This window comes from Tamandua tetradactyla, chromosome 11 (assembly GCF_023851605.1).
Source record: "Tamandua tetradactyla isolate mTamTet1 chromosome 11, mTamTet1.pri, whole genome shotgun sequence".
Classification (NCBI taxonomy): Eukaryota; Metazoa; Chordata; class Mammalia; order Pilosa; family Myrmecophagidae; genus Tamandua; species Tamandua tetradactyla.
The window spans coordinates 72,776,598-72,795,565 of record NC_135337.1 but is presented as its reverse complement, the minus strand read 5'-3'; the positions used below and the strand labels follow the sequence as shown (position 1 = coordinate 72,795,565).

The 18,968-nt window shown below is 41.8% G+C and overlaps 1 long non-coding RNA gene across 1 annotated transcript in view; it reads left to right on the top strand.

Moving 5' to 3' along the window:
* Positions 1-1,259: 1,259 nt before the first annotated feature.
* LOC143649578 (uncharacterized) overlaps positions 1,260-18,968 on the top strand; it is a 28,451-nt gene continuing 10,742 nt past the window's right edge. Inside the window, exon 1 of the long non-coding RNA XR_013159121.1 lies at positions 1,260-1,359. This is a non-coding gene — a long non-coding RNA (uncharacterized LOC143649578). The remainder of the gene's footprint in view (positions 1,360-18,968) is intronic.

Genomic DNA, 18,968 nt, shown 5'->3' with positions numbered 1-18,968 from the left:
ATCAACTTACACAGACTAATTTAAAATATTAGCCCCTTAGAACAATAATTCCATCCATCCAGTGTGCTCGGGTGATCCGTTCACCAACTCAGGGCATGATGAGAACACGTCCGAGCTTCGCCCGGCTCCGTGGTCCCAGGAAACAAGTCTGAGAGGCCGGAAGTGGCCCGGCCGAGAGCAGGCTCGGGGCACAGCAGGTCCACGCAGCCAGAGCAGCTCAAAGCACACACCCTCCATGCAGAATTAGTGCCAGCTCTTCTAGTAATTAACTGTGGATGTTTTGTCCTGATGAAAAACATAACCCAGACTTTTCATAGAAAACCAAACAAGAATAAAGAAGGAAATGAAGATCACCCATAAATTCCACCATTCTGGTATAATGACTATTAATATTTGGTGAGTCTCTTCTGTTTTGCTCATATTTCATAAATGAAGCCATACTGCGTGCAGAGTTCATACCCTACGTTTTCACTTATTATTGTTTTCATAAAAATGTTCCTACGGTATTAAAACTTCTTTGCTGCCAGTAGTTTTTAATATTTACACTCTTAAATAACATGAGTATTGCATAATTTATTTCATATTCTCCTAATCTTAGGCATTTGTATTCTTTCAAACTTAGCTCTATTATAAATCATGTTCTAATGTACATCTTAGTGCACACATATATTTTCCTCATTTATCATTATTTCATTTGTGTAGCTTGCTGGAAGTATGATTAGTAGACTAAAGTATATGATTATTTTAAAGGAATTGGTTTAAATTGTCTAGTTATTTTCCGGAAAGTATACACCAACTAATTTTTCCACTAGAGAATTATAGAAGTGCCTGTCTCAGCATATGTGTAACAGCATGAGGTCTACAGCACTTTTAATGCTAACTTAATAGGTGAAAACAACATATCAAATTATTCCTTGCATTTTTTACAAGGATCTATATTTCTAGCCAATTTGAGTTGTTTATTTATGTTCCTTTTTAGGAATATTTTGTCCACGCTGTTTGTTCATGTCATGGTTAGGGACAGGTGTCAACTTGGCTAAGTTGTGGTACCTGTTCATCTGATTGGGCAAGCGCTGGCCTGTCTGTTGCAATGAGGACATTTCATAGGATTAGGTCATGATCACGTCAGCTACATCCACAGCTGATTCCATTTGTAATCAGTCAAAGGGGAGTGTCTTCTGCAATTAGTGATGCTAAATCCAATCATGGGAAGCCTTTTAAGGAGGACTCAGAGCAGACAGGTTCCATTCCTGCTTTGGCTGGTGAGCCTCTCCTGCGGAGTTCATCCAGGCCATCCATTGGAGTCGTCGGCTTCGCAGCCTGCCCTGTGGATTTTGGACTCTGCGTTCCTACGGTCACGTGAGACACTTTCATAAATTTTATATTTGCAAGTGTTCCCTGTTGGTTCTGTTTCTCTAGAGAACCCTAACTAATACAGTTCATTTTTTTGCAATTTTACTATTTTTATTGGTTATTGCTTGTGTTTTAGTTTGTTAAAGCTGCTGGAATGCATAGGAAAAGAATGGCCTTTAAAAAGGAAGTTTATTAAGTTGCAAGGTTATGGTTCTAAAGCTGTGAAAATGTCCAAATTAAGGCACCAACAACAGCTTACCTTCGCTTGAGAAAGGCTGAATGCAAACGGAACCCCTGTCAGCGGGGAAGGCACCTGGATGGAGTCTGGCTGGGGTCTTTGGCTTCTAGACACCCCTGGCAGCTGGGAAGATCCTTGGAGGTGTCTGCTCGCTTTCTTCCCCGGCTTCTTGATTCATAAGACTTCCTGGGGGTATTTTCCTTCTGCATCCAAAGGTCTCTAGCTGTGTGGGCTCTAAAGCTTTTTCCAAAATGTTTCCCTCTTAAAGGGCTCCAGTAAGCAACCCCCACCTTGAATGGGTGGAGACACATCTCCATGGAAACCATCTAATCAAATGGTCCCATCCACAACTGAGTTGGTCACATCTCCGTGGAAATAATCAAAAAGGTCCCACCCAGCAATGCTGAATCAAGGTGAAAGAACGTGGCTTTTCTGGGTTCCACAGCAGCTTGAAACTAGCCCAGCTTGTTAATAATATTATTGAAAATTATTTCCAGTTATTGTTTGCATTTTCATTTGTCTTAAAATATTTAAGTATATTACCTTTTTGTTTACAAAATAAAACTGATTAATATTTTTCTCATTTCTCTCTTATTTCTTGAGTTCACACTTAGAAATTTCTTCTACATCTTGATTTAAGATTATTATTCTCCTACATGTATGAACAGTTCTTACAACGTTTTTCTTTTGATCTTGTTTTGGAATTATTTCGAAGAACGGCATTAAATAAATATTTCATTTAATGCTTGTCTAGATAGCCAGTTCTTTTCTCAGTGTGGTTTCTGGAATAATACTTTCCTGGCTCTTCCAAGTGAAAAATGATCACTCCTTTTTATGTGAAGGGTATGAAACGCGTCTCTGTACATATGGAGAGAGTTTTGTCTTCTGTTTGTTTGGGGTCCGAGAGCACACGTGACTCCAAGTTATCTCCATAGGTATGTTCATAGGTATCTGCGAACGCTTTTGGAATTCTGAGAGACTTGGAACTAAGCTTACGTAAATCTAATAGGATTTATCTTTGCTATTCCTTGATTATTAGTTTAATTATTTTGCATATCCTTCTTCATCTTAATCGCAGTGAGTTCTGTAGAGGGTCGTGTGGAGGGCCAGGAGCAATCAACCAGGCCCACGCAGGGAAAGTCCCCATAACACTGGGGTGGAATGTCCCCTAGAGTTAAACAATAACCAGTGTTAGGAAACTGAGAGAACGGGACGTGTTTTGGCAACAGCCAACGGCATTTTTCTGCTTCTACAATACACTTGCTTGCTAGCAACTGCAAAACCACAACATGATTTTAGTCTTTATAAGCACACCTTGGAAACCTCTGGGGGCTGCTCTCTAAATCTTCCTTCTCAGAAGTTTCTGAGGCAGTCGCCAGCCAGCTAATAAAGACTCCAAATTGGCTTGCAGTTTTGAATTATGTGGTCTCCCTTTCAGTGCGCCCCACAACAAGTAGGCTACTGTTTCCTCCAATACTGCGAAGGCAAAGCTGGCCTCGTCCCTCGCCAGCGCACCCTCTGACACAGGGGCAGACGGATGAAATCAGTGCTGAGTGGCCAGGCAAGTGACACACCTTTCAACCCCATTCATTCATCAAGTGTTTATCGGGTGCCTGTCTTATGAAGCCATTGTGTTAGACACTGAGACTATTTCAGTGAACAAACAAACACACAATATTTGTTCCGCAGACCTCGAATGAAATGCGTCGGTGAAGTGTGTGCAGTGTGAGGTGGCGACGAGCAGCACTGGCGTCTGTGGGCTCAGGGGCATCCAGGGAAATGTCTACCCAGCTTCGATTTGGTGGCATCACGTTATTAGCTTGAAGTTGGCCATGGGGTCAGGGTTACATTAAGGAAATAGGCCAATGCCACAAGTCAGGGCTTTTTCTTTCTCTTGGTATTTTCTTTTGAGAAAGAGAGAGAGAGGAGAAGGGGAGGAGAGGAGAGGAAAAAGAGGAGAGGAGAGGAGAAGGGGAGGAGAGGAGAGGAAAGAGAGGAGAGAAGAGGGAACTTATTTAACCACTGGAGATACCTGCAGTGATATGAATTAAAAAGGAAGTTAAAATTGGGAAGAACTAAGTACTGGGGCTGGGGATTGGCATTATAATTTTAAATATGGAATCTGGTAAGACTTACCTGAGAGTGTGGTGTTTGAATAAAGACCCCAGGGTGGTGAGAGGATAAGCCATCTCACTTTCTGGGGGAATAGGATGCCCAGAGGAAGGCCAAGTGCAAAGGCAGTGAAAGGAGTGTGCCTGCTGGCTTCACACGCAACAACCACAGAAAACAAACCCACAAACCCGAAGGAGGCCAGGGTGGCTGGGGTGGAGGGAAGGAGGACGGGATGGGAGAATGAGCAGGAAGCCTGGAAGGTCCTCGTGAGACCTGGGACTTCTGCCTCACCTGAGCGTGGAAACCAGTGGGAGTGCCGTGGCTGCCATTCAAGATGGCCTTAGGACCTCACCTCCCATTCATTCCCTTGTGGGGTTCCCTCCCACATGGAATCAGGTTGGCCTGTGACCAGTGGAGCCTGGCCCAAATGATGGAGGCTGCATTTTAGTACCAAGTTCACAGGCTCCACAATTTCCCCCTGACCTTTGGGCTCACTCTCTGGACGAAGTGAGGCACCACACCACGAGGCCCCTCAAGCAGTGCCACAGCACCTTCCACAACTGACCTGACAGTGGGTCCTCCAGCTGCTGCCTGGCCTCTGGACACCCTCAGCTGACCTGGGACAGCCACCTTAAAGGAGGGACCTCGGCCAGCCAACATCCTTGCCTGCAGGAAAGATGGAAGATAATAAATTGCAATTGCTGTTGTCAGTCATTGATTTGGGGTGACTTAGATGCAGCACTGTGTAACCCAAATAGCTATCAGTCATAGGAGCAGCTTGAGGAATGGTGTGTTAAATTAGAATCCTGGATCTGCGTAAGGTGGCAGCTAAAACTCGAATAGGAAACACTCCAGGGGAGCTAGGATAGCTGGTAACAGAACCCCAGGCGTGGGTTGCAAAGGCAGCTGTGATTGCGCCACTGTCTTTCCACATATCATGTCACAGTGTTTAGGACAACATTATGGGAACGAACATTCAGACCCTAAACAATTCATATTGTTCTGGAAGATTCTCTCCGGAGGTGGCCTATGTGAGTGGTCATAAAGAGCAGTAGGTGTCCGTGAGTCACTGGAAAGCGCCTTCTTTTTCCGGGTACAGTGCAGAGATCCTGGATAGAAAAAGGATGTGCGTCCAGGAGGCCCTACAGGACAGAGGTCGGGTGTTGGGGTCGCTCACGCGTTGCTGAAAGCCGTGTCTTTTAAAGCAAATGAACTCTACACTGAGCTTTCATTACAGCGACAGCACACAAGGGATGTCAGCTCAAATATGAGTATGCTGACTCATCAAGCAGGAACCAATTTAAGAATTGAAACAGGTTTTAAATGAAATAGAACTCACGGTGATTTATTCGTGGCTCCTTGAAATAAAACATGGCATAAACTCTCTTCTTCACTATGCAGAGTACTTGTTCTCTCAGCACGTGTCGCGCTGGGCGGCATGCCAAGGACAATGCGTGCACCGTCCGCCAGACGGGGAGCCACGTGCTAGCCGCGGGCGGCCGGCAGGAAGCCGTGGGACCCTTTCTCAGCCGCCCCATGGACGTGCAGGCACAGGCCCAGGGGCCACCCACTCTGGGCTCCACTTTCCTTCCGTTAAGAATATGGACTTAAGAAAAGTATTACCTGTCAGATGCTGTGTAACCCCTCAGGTTTCATTTTTGAAAACATGATTTTAGGAGTAAACTGGTAAGACGCTTTCAGAATCTAAAAAGACACCGAGAAGGAGGGACACCGCCCCGTGAAGCCTAAACACAAACCCCTACCTTCCATCAGGGAACGTCGGGGCCCAGGGCCACTCAGGTGTCCACTGAGCTTCTCGCCCTCCCCAGCAGAGAAAAGCCAGAGCCTGGATTTTCCATCTTAGATCAACGGCCCACAACTTGAAAGCCACTGAAATTGTAACGGGGCCTTTTAGAAAAATATAGCTGCTCAGTTCCTACTCCTGATAGAATGAACCAGAAGCCCCAAGAGATAAGAAACAAGCACATGTATTTTTAACAAGCATGTTATTGAGTCAGATGTGCCCTAAAAGGTGGGAATCACTGCTTAGTTGGTTTAAGCTCTTGATCAAAAGATTGTAGCGGTCTTTTATGGGTCCTCTGATTTGGGAAGGAAAAATGTGGTCCTAGGTCACAGAGTGACCCCATTACCTAACCCATTTTTATATTAAGGCTGTTGATATACCAGCGGTATTAGCTAACAGTGCAGCATTCCAGGCATGTTACCTATTTAAAAAGCAATAGGTTAGGAATCCTTAACATTTCGCTCATCTTCACTCAGATCACTTAGGCTAGCATTTAAATTTGGGGGAAGGTGAGAAATGGTTCACTTGAGGAAATGACTGAAGAGGGCTATTCTTGCCTACGTTTTACACACAGTAACTAAGATTTGGAAAAGAAATACATAAAATCAACTGGGGAAAATTTTAAACTTATTTTAATTCATTATCTCTAGAACTATGTTCTGTGTATAAATTTGCCAGCTTTTGTGATCTCCTCTCTAAAATCTCTATTCCATGAGGCCCAAATGGGAGAAATGGCATTTATAAAAATCAAGGTCTTTTAAAAATATTTCCTTGTGGAAAGAAAAGAAGTTTTGCAGTCTAGCAACTCTGAGTTTCATCCTTCCATTCTTGGCTCTTATTCTTGAGGTATTCAACCAAAATGAAGACCATGCTACTTTTCTTATATGATTGTTTAGAGGATTAAATTATGTAATATATATGTAATGCTTAGCACATAGTAATTGACCAATAGTAATTGGCCAATAAACAAAGTTTTCATTTCTCCCCCAGGCATTTTTTTTTCTGTCTAGAAAATAATGAACTGTACCAACGTATGCAAAATCCATTTCTCTGTGTCGTGGCAGCTGAACTTATCACTAAGACATAAGCTCCCAAGAGCAAGGCCCTATCATGCCATCCTCATATTCTTGACATTTAGGACAGAGGAGAGGCCTTGGGAAATGATAAATCCTTTCTCGTTGGTCTGAGCTCAACTGGTATTATGTTCAATATTGGTACCTTAGGCCACCTTCGGCACTTCCCTACTTTTCCATGGAACTGACTCAAATATTACAAGTTTGGTGGTAAACATCCCTAAAATGCCTGATAGTCTCCCGGCTAATATTGAACAGTCAGAGTTTGGGGAATTTTCATTGCACTTACTGAACCGGAAATCAACTAGAAAGGCTGACCTCGAAATGCCATCTTTGCTACAGAAAGCAAGGGCAGGGCAAGTCACACCTGAGGGTGAGAATTTCCTTCGTGGGATGAAAGGCAAGGTTGTGGACACCTGTAAGAGCTCTGGGAAATGTTTTGGGTTTATTCCTACAAAAAAATCACAGTTTGAAATCCACCTCCCCAGCCTCACCTGCTCTTGTCACGTAAGCCCTGAGGTCGCTGCTACTGCTTGGAGTCTCGCAGATTCTCTCACAAAGTGTCAAGTATTTCCAGCTACACCTGGTGAGAAATATCCGTTTGTATTCTCTTCCTTCCTGAACACGTGCAAAAAGTACACACAGCACAAAAGGTGAGGGAGAAGTTACCAACTTGTGGGAGCCAGGAGAGGGGCTGGAGGGCGCAGTGGCCTTCTGGCAGCTCCGGCACTTCTGGGCGCAGGGAGCTGACTTTCCTGGCTCCTTGCAATGCACAGCGCACACTGCTACTCCCTTGTGGCAGTGTCCCGCTTGGAGACCACGTCTGTGTCAGGAGGGGTAATATAAGTTGTGCTGTGCAAAATAAAACTCTCAAGAACTCAGTGGTCATGGTAGCCATCGCTTGTTTCTCTCTGATCTCCATGTCAGCCTGGGGGCTCTGGCCCACTGTTCCCACGTGGGAAACTCTAACTCAAATCTTGTCCCAGGGTCGGGGACAGGGGGGAGGAAAAGGGCTCTCTGAAGGTCCTAGTGTCTGCAATTCAATGCTGCACTGTGGAACTGGCAGACTTCACAGCTCACGGCCCACCGAAACATGAGGGGCTAAGAAGTAGGATGTGCCATGAGTGTAATAGGTCCAGAGATAGAACTTTTGGCAAGCAACACAGAGGAGACCAGAGATTGACTGGTTTCTGCAAACTTGTAGAAGACAGAAACTGTAGGAGGGATGAGAAATGAGTTAATAGAATGGAGTTAGCCAAGTCCTCATTGAGAGAAATACCAACAATAAGCTCACTAATTCAATCACAGAATCCTTGGAGGCCCTATGCTTTTACCACAGGAAATGAATAGGAAGGAGAGGACAAATTACAAAGATGAATAAAGAAAACATTGGTTGCATATCTGTAAAGGGTGTACTAGATCCCTTAAACGGTCCCCTTTTTGCATGTAGACGGTGTGTCCACTGTCCGCTACCATCACATCATACAGACAAGTACTGTGTTCATGTCTTTTGGCTGCTGTAATAAATCAAGACAAATTTAGATGCAAATTTATTATCTTACACATCTGGAGAGCAGGTGTCTGAAATGAGTCTCATTGGGCTAAACTCAAGCTGTCAGCAGGGCTGCATTTCTTCTAGAGCCCTAGAGAAGCATCAGTTTCTTCCTTAGTCCAGCTCTGGGAGGCTGCCCACAGGCCTTGGCTCATGGCCTCCTCCCACCTTCACAGGCAGCAGTTGCATGAGTCTGACATCGGCTCCTGTAACGTCTTCTCTGACTATGGCCTTTCTGCCTTCCTCCTTCACTTACAGAGTCCTTGTGACGACTTTGGGTCCAGCAGAGTCTCTCTCTCCTGGCCCTCACCTCCATCACAGCTGCAAAGTCCCTTTTAAGTTAGTACACTCACAGCTTCTGGGAATTAGAATATAGGCATATTTGGGGGGTTTTGTGGATTGAAGTGTATCTCCAAAAAATACATGCGCACGTCCTAACCAGCGGTCCTGTGAATATGACTCTATTTAAAAACATAATCTTGGAAGATGTCATTTGTTAAGTTGAGCTTAAATTGGAGTGGGGGGGTCCCTAAGCCAATATGATTGTTGACCTTATAAAGCATGGCCATATGACAGAGGCAGAAGATATCATGGATTTCCAGCAACCATCAGAAACTAGAAGAGGCATGAAACAGATCATTTCCTCTAGATTTCAACTGAAGCATGCTCAGATGACCTTGGCTTCCCATTTCTAACCTCCAGAACTGGGAGACAATAAATTTCCATTGTTTTAAGCAACCCACTTTGTGACATTTTTCTATAGCAGCTCTAGGAAACTAATCATGGGGCCATTAATCTGCATATCATAAAGCTGATTCTCTAGAAAAATTGTATTTGAGAGTATTTAAGGTGGGGCCACTAGATGACAGTGGATGACACATGTATAAGAACAGGGCTGAAAACAGAGGATTAGTAAAAGTTTTTCACATGGAAGTGTGGGAACTCAGCTTCTGATTGCATGTCTTACTTGCTGAAAGCAAGCACCAGGTATATGTCAGCCAAGGAAAGGAACTGAAGGATTCTTCTCTGGAAAACTTAAATGACTGCAATAAAAAAAAAGTCTCCAAATACAGGCATTGAGAGTGTCTTAATTAAAAGGGTGAGCCATTACTTGATGCCAAATGTTTAATGCTTGCCCATACACAGAGGGTTCCCAATAAAATACTTAGTAACTAACTCTTAAAATAAATGGATAGCTGAAGATCATAAGTTACTTGAAGGAAAACCTCAACATGAAAAGAGGAAAACAAAAACAAAAAAACAATAACAAAAAACATAAAAGAACAAAGCAATACACCCACACAAAAATGGAAAATTGAAGAAAATAGAAGGATCAATCAGAGAGATCTAAAATTTGACTTAAGTACTTCCAGAAAGTAGAATAAAGAAAATGGGAGGTGGGGAAATCATCAAATAAATAATTCAAGAACAATTATCAAAATGTTATGGACTGAGTCTCTAGTTTGAAAAAGCTTACCAAGCACACAGCTTAATAGACAAAAAGAAAGCCAGAGAAAGGTACATAACCACAAACTTTTAAATACCAGAGATGAAGGGAATATTTGACAATGCTGTGAGAATGAAGGTAGGGGTAGAAACACAATCTTTACAAAGGATAATGAGTCAAAATGTTAGTTTTCTCATCAGAAATATGAGAAATTGGAAGAAATACCCTCATAATTTCAGTAGGAGATGATTTCCAACTAGAATCCTATACCCAGCTAAACTGTCACTCAAGTATGATATTAGTAAAAAAAAACATTTTTCAGACATTATTCAAAAGCTGGAAAAATGCCTTCCATGCATCTTGCGTAGAAAGTACCTTGTACAGATTGGAGTAAGAAGATGGTGGGTTTCAGGCATGATGCCCCAATAAATAAGAGAGAATTAATGTTCTCTTTGATGTGTTTGAGCTATTGAAGAGAAAGTATTGGCGAATTGAAACATTTGGAGGATTAGTCACAAAGAAAAATCAGAAAATATCAGTTGAAATAAATATTTCAACAAGGCATTTATTTGCTTCCAGCCATAATTAATCTAACCTTCTACTGACCTCCTTGATTACACCTCTATTAAGATATTAAACCTATTATGCATTTTTATATTTATCTGTGCTGATACAGTTTCTTGATGATAAAGGATATCAATTCTTAACAAAGTACCCTCAACAAAGCAAGGGCTCAATCAATGATGGATAAACTAAACTTAAATAAATTGTAGATATGTCAGTGATTATTCTGTTCAGAAAGAATGCTGGATGTGGAAATTTTTAGTTGTATTTTAAGAAGAGAATTTACTTTTATCTGCTGTGCATTTTATGGTTGTAATTGTCATCTAATACCTCTGAGAGCTCAGTAGAAGCAGGAGCATAAACAGGTGTGAGGGTGGGCTGTTTGGAGCAGGCACCTAAGAGACACAGAGGAGCAGAGAACTATGTCAGGGCTTTTGGTTTGGAAATGAATACCAGTCCACAAAATCCTGAAATTAGCAGGAAGACCTGGCTGCAACTGTGTTGGAAATAACTTTAGGAGAGATGATTAGATACTTCCTTACCATGAAGTTGGTATAAAGGTGCAGGAGTCATGAAATCTGAGAGTCTTATGAAGAAAGATGATCTATCTCACAGGACATCTTTCTCCCACCACAATAAGTCTCTACTTCCTGTAGCATTATAGACATGTAGAGCAATAGTTTGCACACTTTCAGAGATGGAAATTATTTTTATCACTAAAAGCAAAAAATAAAAAAAGAATGCTTTGATTTTTCTAATTGTTGCCAGTTGATATATATTCATCTGAAGTTCAAGATCTGTAAGTACCATTGTTTGGGCCCAAACCAAGTTTGGGAAGCAATGAGTCATTGCTGCCATGAGACTGAAAAACATGATGGGTGCTGAAGTAGACATAGATTTATTAGAACCTACAAACAGGAGAGAGTCTCCAGTGGCGGCAGTCTGGAGGGGTAGTGGCCACAGACGGGCAGGAGTACAAGGGACAATGTATGTATGATTTTAGAACAGGCATTCCATAGAATATGAGGACACCAGACCTCTGATTTCATCATTAAATGGTCTTAGGACCTGATGTTCCACTAAGATTAATGTTTAAGACTAAGAGACAATCAGTGGTGTTCAACTCCTATCCCAGTACATCTGTGATTGCCTCTCTTCCTTCAGGGAGATTGTTTTCTTTCTTGGCCTTTGCCCTGGTCACGCAGGTTGCTACATGCTTGGGGTTCATTCCTATATAGAGGTGGCTGGGAATACCACAACCTTGGAGGAAAATACGCCAGTAACACAGTAAATCAGATTCCCCTCCTAGGCATTACCTCCTAAGCAGTTCTGTTCTCTGTGCGATCATGCTATCCTGTCTCATCTCTAAGCGCCTGAGATCCAGGGGAGGTGGCTCTTTACAACTAACTTTCTGGCCCCTTGCAGGGTATCTGCACATAGTAAGAGTTTAATCAGAGACTCAGTGATATAAAGAAACATACGGTCATTTTGCCAACACATTTGAATCCACCTTTCCTGAGAGTCCTAATTAGTTTTAGAAATGGAAATTTACTTATAATTCACTATATGAAGTAGGGTAGAAATATGGAGCTTACGATTCAGAAAAAGAAAGCGAAGCATTGTTATGTAATTGAGCTAGTGGGGAAGAAAATACTTTTTCTAGTTATATCCTTATCAAAAGAAGTTATTAATCTTGTTCTGGGAATTCTGATAATAGGGACCACTAGTCCAGTGATTTCCAGGTTGGCCACCACCACGGACCCACATTCCTTTGTCTAGCCCCTTCAGATACCGCAGACCCTGCCAGCACCCACTGCTTCAGCACCTCTGAGCCGCCTCTCACCCCACAAATAGAACTGGGCTACCAGACTTCACTCAGTTTATTTTGTTGCACTCAGTACAGTGAACCAGCAAGGGCTAAACCTTGGGCATATAACGTGTGACAGTTAGTTCCCCTTGTCTTCTGTTACTAATAGGAATAAAACTTTACAATGTCAACTTTCATGTAGCTTTATAACTTGGTCATTTCTGGATGTTGACAAAGAATTAATATTTTTCTCCTTTAAAAATTCAGTACAAAAACAATTTTCTATTGTGATAATATATGAGTCAGTCACTAGTAACTAACACTGTTAATAAAATATGTTCACTTTGTTCTCTTCTCCATGGAAATTGGTATGTAAACTGAAAACCTATCTTAAAATTAATCTATAAATGAAAGTGAAGTGGAAAATTGAGTCATTTGGTCAATTATACATTGCAAAACACTTCCAACTCACGCATCAAGGCAAGGCGAAGTACATCTCTGTCTGCATAGTTATCTCCATTAGTCACGGTCCACAAGATACCACCTTTCAGCCCTTCGATCCTGGTGGTCCAATGGATTTAATTGTTCTCTAAAATCTCAGATGTGGCTCTACCCAAAAGGGCATGAAGACTTTGTGATGCAGGATTCCTCCAAACTTGGTAGTGCTGTCTCCAGTGCTGGGTTCTTGGCATATAGATGCAGTTTTTCATTTTCTGGGCTTCCTGCCTCATTTTAGTCCTCTAAGTCTCTTACCATAGATGATATCTGTATCTTTGTCAACTTGACTCATGCTCATTTCAGATATGGGCTGTATATTTTGGGTTCATTTCAACATATATACAATGGTGAAGCTATATTTTGATTATTTAATTTTTATGTGTTTTTGCCTTATAATTTTTATTTCCCATGGCCCATCTCCAACTAGACAGCTACATTATCAAACATCCATTTCTTGAAGCAAGTATTATTACATTAACATGAAGTGAAAATTTGTGAAAGTCTTCTTCATTTCTGACTTTCAAAAGTTGAAGTACAGGCATACATCAGGAATTAAAAGAAAAAGGAAAGTCAGACCAGTTTCTTCTTTCCCAAACTTGATTAAATAAAGTTTCCCCAGAATGGGGAGAAGGATGAAAAGCTGGAATAATTAAGAGATCTAAGTGTCCATGTGTGTCCCCATATCCAGTTCAACCCTTCTGCTTAGCCATATTCTACTGAAGGAGGAACCCAAGTCCTAGATAGACTGAAGAATCTGGGAACAGAGAACCCCAAAGCTCCCCGACCTGCTTCCATGGACAAGAGTGGAAGCAAAAGTGAGAATGGCAGGCTTGTTAAAGCATCACTGAGTTGGCAGTAGCTCAGAGCAAAGGTTCCATGTGTGGTTGGGAGCAGCAAAGCTGTGCCAGGTAGGTGAGCATCCAGAGGAGTTAGGTGATGCCATTGAAAGGACAAGGACAAAGCAGCACTGTCTGCATGTGAGGGTAAAGCCAGCCCAGGTGACGTCAGCATGCCTAAAGATGATAACCCATGCCAATAACCACGCCCACAATTTGGTAAAATGTGAACTCCAAAGAGTAGGCATATCCCTTGGCAAGCAAAGGTGACCTTTGCTGGGTGAGTTAAGACTTCAATTCCAACATCCTATTGACATGGGTATTTGCCAAAATTAATTATATTATAGAAATAAACATAATTAATTTCCTTCATGCCAAATTCATGACCTGAGATTCCTAAGCACTACTCTCATTCACACTCTAATATGAATGCCACCATGAGCAGACACCCAAATTTAGTCTAACACTCTCAACCCTGGAATAATGCCATTAATCTCCCATTTCTCATATAATCTGCTTCTCTTTTTTTTTTTTAACATGGGCAGGCACCGGGAATTGAACCCGGGTCCTCTGGCATCGCAGGCAAGCATTCCTGCCTGCTGAGCCACTGTGGCCCACCCAAGCTGCTTCTTTTTAGGTGTTATGTGTAGAGGAGCCCAGTCACACGTTAAGCGAGGGGCAAATCAAACTGAAGTTATTGGGGATTTATGATTCTCCATGCCTGCCCTCCCCTGCAACCCTGAAGCTCAGTGTGAACCCAGATTGAAGCACATGCCAAATACATCTTCAAAAATGAGGACAATGAGAAACTAGTGTAAAATAGAGTCTTTTGTGTACCAGTCATGGTCCCAGGCAGCCCAAAGAGAGAAAGTTCCTGCCCCTAAGGAGCATCCATTCCAGGGGAAGTGGCAGCGCATTAAATGAATGCCTCCCTGTCACTCTGTGCATTACATTGGATTCTCTGTGCCAGCGCCCCCATCTTCCTAGTCTCGTTTGCATCCCCGTGGGTGTGAACCTGTTGTAAACAGGGCTGTGTTGTGTCAGTGGGATTTTTATGAAGGTGCAGGGAACGACACTATAACTAAAAGGTGGACCTTATCCGGCTTGCTTGAAGCTTTATAAATTAACCTGGAAATCACAGAAGTGAGAAAGGAGAGGCCATGTCCATGGAACAGGGGCCACGGAGCCCTGCCAGCAGCCAGCACAAAACTGCTGCAGATTTTCAGGAGAAAGCAAGCCTTGCCAAGGTTTTGACTTTGGACTTCTAGCCTCAAAGCCATGAGCCAGTAAATTCTCATTTTTACAGTCAACCTATTGTGCGATATTTGTGATGGCAGCCTAGTAAACTAAGACACCGTGTTAAAGAAAAAAATGTGATAAATTTTCTTAACCCAATATAAAGTCGAGAGGACTCTTTGGTAACCGAATCAATTCAATGAGATCATTGAGGAAATATTCTTGTGGGGGCAGCGTCTCAGCATACCTCAATGCAGCTCACAGGTAGCCGTATTCCATGCTGCATATTCATGTGCCCCCTCCATACCTGTGCCAGGACCTCTAGCTGTTTGTCCAGAAGAACCAAACCTGTTGGTAGCTGCTGTACAGTTCGCTCTGGCCTCCAGAAGTTGGCCATGTTTTTAACAGTTGATACATATATTTTTTTTAGAAAGAGTTCCAGCCTGTCATTATTTACATACTTAAGACTGTTTGATTCTGAAACCACAGCCCAAATATTTTCTTTTAAAATACCTGTAAGTATCAAGACATATTTCACAAAAACTGCAGTGTGTTCTCCCTGAAAACAGTTGTGTTGAAAAATACCTGCCTTGTTTTTTAGAGAAACACTTAAATCATGTCTTGAGGTCCAGCCATTAATGCATTCAGATAGAAAATGCTCTCTGAAGAAACAGCCCTTGTTAAATTGTTTTTATAAAAATAAAGATGGTGTCTTTGCTAGGCATTTAGAAATTCCTCTGTGGTGAAAGTATAGGGACCCTTCCAAAAACCATCTTGGGTAAAAATGATTAATTATCCCTAATAGACTCTTTTAGAGCAGTGTTTATCCTGCCATGTGCAACACAGCAGGAGCCCAGAAATTGCTTCCAAGTGTCCCAGCTTCTTCCAAGAAGATGGTGGGAAAACAGTGGCTGGAACCCAGGCTGATACATTCCAAGTCTCTCACAGCAATCTGTTTGCACCGGGGGAGCACAGAGAATCAACAGTACCAAATGAATGCACAACTTTCCATCTGTACTTCATTGCTCTGTCACTGCATACAGGTCTTTGACAGAAAGAAACAGTATTAAGGTTAGAATATCAGTCCTGTTTGATTGCAAGTTCCAGTTGCAATGCCAGAATACCTGGGGTCAATGGATATTTGCAATATCTCACTTCTGTAGCAGGTGTCCCTGCCAGCAGAGAAATACAAGCAAAGCTCTGTTTGGAAATCGTTGACTTGAGTTGGCTGGTTGTTGGTTTACACAGACTTTGGCTTGGCAGCTGTTGTCACTGTTACCTAAATCCCTCAATTCAGCTTCAGCTTTATTTTTTTTTTTCTTTTTGCTTGGACGTTAACTGTCCGTCTCCAGGTAATTTAAGACCTTGGAGATGTATATGTGGTGTTATTTTTCTCGCTCTTTAACCACATTTAATTTTCTGGGAAAGGCTCCTAAACTAAGATTACAATTTACCCACGCAGAAATCTTAATTCTTCAATTTTACTTTCTGGAGAGTCTTTGTTTATTTTGCTTTGTTCTAAAGCTAAAGATTTGATCAGGATGGGCCCTCGTGAGCAGAATGATGCTGAATATATACAAACCTTTTCTGATGAAAACCTAAATTATTAAAGGCAGAAATTTCTAGAAGTCTATCAGAGAGGCAGACCTCTACTTATCAAAAAAAGAATCTTATCTTGGCATAATATATTCTTTTTTAAAGGTGAAATATAAAAAGAGTGGAAAACAAAAAGTAAAAAGAAAAAAAAAATGAAGTATGAGCTACTGCTACTTTGGTTCCAAAATACTAAGATGTTTTTCACTTTACTATGCTATCTCAATATCCAAGGGAGTTCATAAAGGATTTACAAACAGTAAATACTGGTTGAAGAATTAATGAGTCCTGTCAGGTGCCATGGGTGCCATATCTTAAAAGTCTCAAAAAGCAATCTCCCAAGGTGAGGCCAATGCCACCAGAAATCGGGGCAGGCTGTGATTGCCCATCAGCTTCTTGGAGTACCCTACCTCAGGGCAAGCTGTGATTGTCCATCAGCTCCTTGGAGTGTCCCACCTCGGGGCAAGCTGTGATTGTCCATCAGCTCCTTAGAATGCCCTACCTTGGGGCAGGCTTGATCGTCCATCAGCATCTTCTCCTTGGAGTGTCCTACCTCGGGGCAGGCTGTGATTGTCCATCAGCATCTTCTCCTTGGAGTATCCCACCTCAGGGCAGGCTGTGATTGTCCATCAGCTTCTTGGAGTGTCCTACCTCAGAGCAGGCTGTGATTGTCCATCAGCATCTTCTCCTTGGAGTGTCCTACCTCGGGGCAGGCTGTGATTGTCCATCAGCTCCTTAGAGTGCCCTACCTCGGGGCAAGCTTGATTGTCCATCAGCATCTTCTCCTTGGTGTGCCCTACCCCGGGGCAGGCTGTGATTGTCCATCAGCATCTTCTCCTTGGAGTGTCCCACCTCAGGGCAGGCTGTGATTGTCCATCAGCTTCTTGGAGTGTCCTACCTCAGAGCAGGCTGTGATTGTCCATCAGCATTTTCTCCTTGGAGTGCCCCACTTTGGGGCTCGCTGTGCTTGTCAAGTGGGTATGCAAACATTATGTCCATTAATTTTAAAAATTTTATGAGAGTTATGCAATAATATGCAAATAAATATGTGACTGCCTATATGGCATGCATAATAAAATTAATTAAAGCAGAATATCTTTGGTCAGGAAAGGCATCTATAATTTCTCAAGTCTACACAGCTGGTTCTTAAGTTCAACTAGTACTGACAACCACCAGCTCACTTCATAACTGTGGGAGGGTGTTTTTGTGACAGAACTGTATGCAAGTTTTAGAGTCAGACACTCCAGGATTCTAATTCCACTAACTGTCCTTTGGACATTGTTCACAATCTCATAAACGTGTGACGCTGAAAATTAAATATGAAGAGATGAAATTGTTTTCCTCCCTGGATCATTGAGATCAATAAGTAAAATCATAGGTAAAAATTGCCTAGAAATATGTATGAAAACATGGTATGGGCTACAAATTTATTGGCAATGAACAAGTAAAAGAATCGTTTCTTTATTTTCTATCCATAACTACCAAGAGGGAGCTTTCTTATGCTAGAGCCTGAAAAAAATAATTTAAAAAGTATTCTTCTGAAGACATTCTGTGTTCATGGACAAGAAAGCTAAAGATGCTTGCATGGACTGCTACAAATGTGTGACGCTGGTACAGAGTTAATAGTAGAGTGGTATGTAGGGAAAATACCTACTGCAGGCTGTGGATGATAGCTAATTTAAGACCTTAAAATTCCTTTATCAATAGTAACAGTTGTACATATGGATGCTAGGAGCCAATAATAGGGGGAGATAAGGGATTTGGGGTGTTTTGGATTTTCTTTTTTTGTTTTATCTGATTATTTTGCTTTTGGAGTAATGAGAGATTTAAGTGTGTAGATGAATGAGTAACTTGAGATGTTGAGTCTCCCACTCACCCATTCTTTTGTATTCATTTACTTGGATAGTTAATATAAATTGAATACATACAATTGGCAAACACTGTTCTAGGCACTGGCATTACAATGATGATGTCATCATTAAGATGACAATTCTACCCAAGTTGATATACAGATTCAATGTTACACCAGTCAGAATTCCAACAACCTACTTTGCAAAATTGGAAAATGCTGAGTGAAACAAGTTAGATGCAAAGGGACAGACATTGTATAACTTCACTAGTGTGAACCAGCTAGAGTATGTGAACTCAGAGTCTTAAAATGTAGAATACATGGGGCCTAAAAATAGACAGAAACTAGAGGACAAGGAGCAGTTACCTAATATGTGCAGAATTGTTTACAAGCTTGGACTTAAAATGTTTAAAAATCGATATTGGGTGAGGATAGCTTTTTAGTGGGAATATAAGGAATAGCGCTGCATTGTAGGTGATCTTGGTTGCAAGGGTTTGTTCAGGGTCATGTACGTCACCAACTAACACTGCAGTTATGTAAGTGCTTGCATGGACTGCTACAAATGTATGACGCTGGTACAGAGTTAATAGTAGAGTGGTATGTAGGGAAAATACCTACTGCAGGCTGTGGATGATAGCTAATTTAAGACCTTAAAATTCCTTTATCAATAGTAACAGTTGTACACATGGATGCTAGGAGCCAATAATAGGGGGAGATAAGGGATTTGGGGTGTTTTGGATTTTCTTTTTTTGTTTTATCTGATTATTTTGCTTTTGGAGTAATGAAAATGGTCTAAAAGTGCGTGTGATGATGATTGTGCAACAATGCGATGACACCGTGTGATGGTGATTGTACACTTTGGATGGTATCTGTGATAAATGAATATATCTCAATAAAATCTGCAATAAAGATACTGCTCTGAATAATCATTCTGATTGAACTTCTATACTCTCAAAAGAGATTTAAGTGTGTAGATGAATGAGTAACTTGAGATGTTGAGTCTCCC